The sequence below is a fragment of the Euprymna scolopes genome, chromosome 16 (assembly GCF_053919585.1).
Source record: "Euprymna scolopes isolate OS-2025 chromosome 16, ASM5391958v1, whole genome shotgun sequence".
Taxonomy (NCBI): domain Eukaryota; kingdom Metazoa; phylum Mollusca; class Cephalopoda; order Sepiida; family Sepiolidae; genus Euprymna; species Euprymna scolopes.
Genome location: NC_136497.1, coordinates 85730901 through 85736923, shown reverse-complemented (window position 1 = coordinate 85736923; position 6023 = coordinate 85730901).

Genomic DNA, 6023 nt, shown 5'->3' with positions numbered 1-6023 from the left:
TGTGTGTGTGTGTGTGTGTGTGTGTGTGTGCATATTGTATCAGCATAATAATGTATTGCCCTAAAGTGTTGGAGATTACCGCGTTTTTAGATTTTACAAAAATTCTCTGGGCATTAAGCTGCGATCAAAGTGCACTATTTGTTCTTTTGCCAGAGAAGGAGAAACTGTGACAACGTGTATTTTACCTATTTAGTGCGCTCCTTTTGGAGGAGATGTATACAAATTGTCCTTGTGTCTAACTTTTTCCTCGTGTATGGGCAAATAAACAAGGACGTTTTCCGCTTTCCCACTGGTCATATAGATCATCTCTTCGTGCCTCGTCACAAGTACACGCGACGGGGACGCACGTATATGGCACTTCGATTCGCCGCAAACCTTGTGCCCACGCAAATATATATTTATTGCTTCACCCCTTTCATATGTCGTTCATTATTTATATTCATTGGAGTCTGCGAGTCAGGAAAGTTTATTTCGGCCACTAGTTGTTGCTCGGCGTTGGAATGTTTAGCAATATCCAGGACGAATACAATATATCGCGATAGGATTTTGCATCGGGTATGTCTATCTTTTTTTTTTTTTTCTTTTTTGTTTTCTTCTTTTTTTCTGTTTGGCTGGGGAAAACAGCGTCTGTTGTCCGAGACATTTAATCAACGCAAGCAGCGACAAGTTCAGTCGCAGACGGAAATAAATATGGCGTCCTTGCATTGTTTGAGACACGACACGTCTTATATATTTATGGTGTTTTTCGACATTCGAACGAGCAAGTAAGTATTTGTCAAAATAATACAGACTGAGAAAGAGTGGGAGGGGGGAGAATGATGAAGAGAGGGAGAGAGGTAGAATGGGAAGTAGGTATAAAGTGAGACATTTATTGAGAAAGACTCTGCCAGTGTTTTTGTTCTGCATGTTTATTTAACCGATCTTGGTTTCGGCGGCAAAAGTAAGCATTCTCCGGATGCAAGCTTTTCACAATTTGTGAACAAACACCCAACGTTGGTCTTTTTGACTAAGAACAAAAAAAAAATGCAATCGTTGTACTTAAACATATTCATTTGCAATAAATTTCTTTAGCCATTTGGAAAACCTTAAATAGGACTGACTCTGGAGTAAATGCGATATTATGGTGATTAATTACTCTAGTTACGTGTAAGAGAGATATTTATTAGGCATGGTAACAACAAAAAAATGGCCAAAGATATTCATTTTCGAATGGATTTGTGCCTAATTTGTTGCTAATGTATTTTTTATATTTCGACAAATATTGCAAAGTGTAGTATCTGTTCTGGCGCAGCACTTTTTCGTCATCTGTTCATGAAGACTAGACTGAGAAAAAAAAACTTTTTCAATCGAGTGTCCCTTTTTAGAAAAATGGATTTTCCTCATATTGAAACAGACTTAATGTCTAACTCTGCGTCCCTCTCCCCGAGGAGAGATAAGTAAATGGACATTATTATTGTTTTTCTATATCTTTCTAACAGGATATATATATATTTACTAACTAATGTGTCACAGCTTATCAAGGCTAAAAAAACACTCGTGGATAAAGGTTAATGGGATTGGCAACTGAATGCTGATGAAAATTAAATGATTAAAAAAACACAGTTAAAACAACGGCCGATCAAGGAAAACTCAATTATTCCTCCTTTGTCAAAAATATCGGTACAAAAAAATAGGTTGAAGCGCGAGTTGAGATTGCTGTAAGTCCCCTTTCTATATAAAGATGTTGCTTGTGTACACGGAAACCTAAAATGTAACATTGCAAATACGTTGATTCGTAACATTTGTAATAGGATTATGATTTCACTAAGAATTTTTTCTGTGTTTTTTGTTTTCTGTCCGTAAGAATTATCGAGATAACTTCGTGTTATTTTCCTGAGTTCACTTGGAATACACGATTATTGTTTGTTTATTTTTCTATACACGACTGTTGCATTGTTAAGCTTACACACGGCATTTTCTTCTTTCTTCCACTTCCAGAGAGTGGCCTTTGGAACAATTTTTTGGCGTCTTCTTTTTTCATTGTTCGGAGTTGGCTTTTAACGTGCAATGCATTTATCTCTCGTAAACCATTTTGATGGTTTACCGTATCATTTTTAACGGTCTTTATTATGCAAGATGGACTACCCAATGCGTATTATTTTGCAGGAAAACATTATTGGATTCTATACATGAAGTAAGGATTTACTCAATGGATGTGGACGTAGTTTTCACAGATCCCTCTATGCGATAGCATTCTCACAGTTGATTTTGCGAGGCGAGACGTCTTTGTAGCCAAGCTTTTAGTATCTATTGGTTCGTTTATAAAAGGTATGGTATACACCAAACTGATTTACTCGAGATTAATGCATTAGTCACTAAAATTCGACTACAAAATATTTTAGTTTTTTACATCGCATGATAAGAAAAGGCGCCAAGAAATTTCCCAAGAGTCACTTTCTTCTTTTTATATGAACCCGAAAGTGAGAGGAGAAAGAAGGTACCGTGTAATACACAGAAATAAATGCTTAACTTGAATTTAGGAAAACTCGTCTCGGGAAAACTGGTCCCCTTTCGCTAGGTAGGAAAACTGGTCCCTTATTGAATAAATGTCGATTGAAAACACATTTTATGATCGTTCTTGAAGGAGATATTATTTTTTAAAATAGACTATAACCCCCATAATATTTAAAAGAAATATTTTACTTGTTTAATGTTTTTTTGTTTTTTGTTTTTTTTAATAAAATCGATTTTCTAAGTGTTCGTTTTCTACCTATCTGGTCAAGTTCTTAGTGGTTTCACTTATTTTAAAGCGGTTATTATGTTCATAAATGAGACCGCTTTTTTTATATTAATATAAAAAGAATTTATGGGTTTTTATTACTGTACACATAGATTCGAAAAAGTTGTCAAAAAAACAAATATATTACAAATAAATGTTATCAAAGGCAAGATAAGTTACTTTTCTACCAAACTGGATATAATTTTCGTGTTTTTATTCAATTTAACATGTTTATTCAGCTCGAAAAGCATGCAGTGTTTACCGATGTATTGGAAAATTTAAAATGGCGGCCGACTCTCTCTTTAACACGGTAAGTTCGGAAAAAGGTGTAATAAATAATAAACTAGACAAAATACTGTTAGAAATTTGCTCAATATATGTTACCGTGACATAACTTGACATATATTCGATGGTTTTTTAATAGTATTTTGTCTAGTTTATTATTTATAACACCTTTTCCCGAACTTGCCGTGTTAAAGAGAGAGTCGGCCGCCATTTTGAATTTTCCAATACATCGGTAAACACTGTATGCTTTTTGAGCTGAATGAACATGTTATATTGAATAAAAACACGAAAATTATATCCAGTTTGGTAGAAAAGTAATTTATCTTGCCTTTGATAACATTTATTTGTTATATATTTGTTTTTTTTTGACAACTTTTTCGAATCTATGTACAGTAATACAAACCCGAAAATTGATTAATAAATTTATTTAGTGATTACATTTTCTCTTAATGATTGATTTTAGAATTTTGAAGTAAAAATTTTAAAAAATTAAAAATTAGTTAATGAGAGATTGTTAGCACATGGCATCCCTCGCGCCAAAAAATATTTCGTTTTTAATTTATTAGTTAATTTTTGCAAAATTTGACAGGACGACAATAAATGTTGATAATTGATAAAATTATAATTTTGAATAACGCATGAGTGCATTTGGTATGAGAGAAAACAAAAACATAACAACAACAAAAATCTATCATAATTAAAAAACCAAAACAAAAAAATAACGAAGAATCGAATCGCTCCCTGTTTTTTAATTTTTTGGTTTTGTTTTTAATTATTGTTTTTATGACTCCAAAAATCCTCGTTAAAATAAGAACAAAAAAAAATTTGTAATTAACTTTGTATGAACATAATAAACGCTTTAATATAAGTGAAACCACTAAGAACTTAGCCAGTTAGGTAGAAAACGAACACTTAGAAAATCGATTTTATTTAAAAAAGAAAAAAAAAAACATTAAACAAGTAAAAATATTTTTAAAAAATAATATCTCCTTCAAGAATGATCATAAAATGTGTTTTCAATCGATATTTATTCAATAAGGGACCAGTTTTCCTACCTAGCGAAAGGGGACGAGTTTTCCGGAGACGAGTTTTCCGGAGACGAGTTTTCCCGGGACGAGTTTTCCGGGCACCGCTTAACTTATATATATTACATAGGAGTCACCACTTGTCAAGGCCCAGGGGCAACTCGAGGATAAGGGTTAACGGGTGCACAGAATCATAGTAATCGTTAGTAGTGGAGATTCGGTAAATTTGTTAACTTGAGTGGAACGGCTCATCAAGAACTTGTTTGCATTGGACTTGAAGACGGCCATATTGTAGTCAGCTGGAAATATATACACCAATTATCTGTTCTCCCTTTTATTGTTTGTTTATTATAGACCGTTTTTTGAAGCTTGCTCTACCCAATTAAAAAATTAAAACTATCCTTAAAACATATATATTTAGACTTTTATTGGTTTAACTTATTTAGCCTGTCATAAAGAAATAAATATTCCTAAATTTTGTCATAAAGAAATAAATATTCCTAAATTTTGTTATAAAGAAATAAATATTCTTAAATTTTGTCATAAAAAATAAATATTCCTAAATTTTTTCATAAAGAAATAAATATTCCTAAATTTTGTCATAAAGAAATAAATATTCTTAAATTTTGTCATAAAGAAATAAATATTCCTAAATTTTGTCATAAAGAAATAAATATTCCTAAATTTTGTCATAAAGAAATAAATATTCCTAAATTTTGTCATAAAGAAATAAATATTCCTAAATTTTGTCATAAAGAAATAAATATTCCTAAATTTTGTCATAAAGAAATAAATATTCCTAAATTTTGTCATAAAGAAATAAATATTCCTAAATTTTGTCATAAAGAAATAAATATTCCTAAATTTTGTCATAAAGAAATAAATATTCCTAAATTTTGTCATAAAGAAATAAATATTCTTAAATTTTGTCATAAAGAAATAAATATTCCTAAATTTTGTCATAAAGAAATAAATATTCCTAAATTTTGTCATAAAGAAATAAATATTCCTAAATTTTGTCATAAAGAAATAAATATTCCTAAATTTTGTCATAAAGAAATAAATATTCTTAAATTTTGTCATAAAGAAATAAATATTCCTAAATTTTGTCATAAAGAAATAAATATTCCTAAATTTTGTCATAAAGAAATAAATATTCCTAAATTTTGTCATAAAGAAATAAATATTCCTAAATTTTGTCATAAAGAAATAAATATTCCTAAATTTTGTCATAAAGAAATAAATATTCCTAAATTTTGTCATAAAGAAATAAATATTCCTAAATTTTGTCATAAAGAAATAAATATTCCTAAATTTTGTCATAAAGAAATAAATATTCCTAAATTTTGTCATAAAGAAATAAATATTCCTAAATTTTGTCATAAAGAAATAAATATTCCTAAATTTTGTCATAAAGAAATAAATATTCCTAAATTTTGTCATAAAGAAATAAATATTCCTAAATTTTGTCATAAAGAAATAAATATTCCTAAATTTTGTCATAAAGAAATAAATATTCCTAAATTTTGTCATAAAGAAATAAATATTCCTAAATTTTGTCATAAAGAAATATATATTCCTAAATTTTGTCATAAAGAAATATATATTCCTAAATTTTGTCATAAAGAAATAAATATTCCTAAATTTTGTCATAAAAAAATAAATATTCCTAAATTTTGTCATAAAAAAATAAATATTCCTAAATTTTGTCATAAAAAAATAAATATTCCTAAATTTTGTCATAAAGAAATAAATATTCCTAAATTTTGTCATAAAGAAATAAATATTCTTAAATTTTGTCATAAAGAAATAAATATTCCTAAATTTTATCATAAAGAAATAAATATTCCTAAATTTTGTCATAAAGAAATAAATATTCCTAAATTTTGTCATAAAGAAATAAATATTCCTAAATTTTGTCATAAAGAAATAAATATTCCTAAATTTTGTCATAA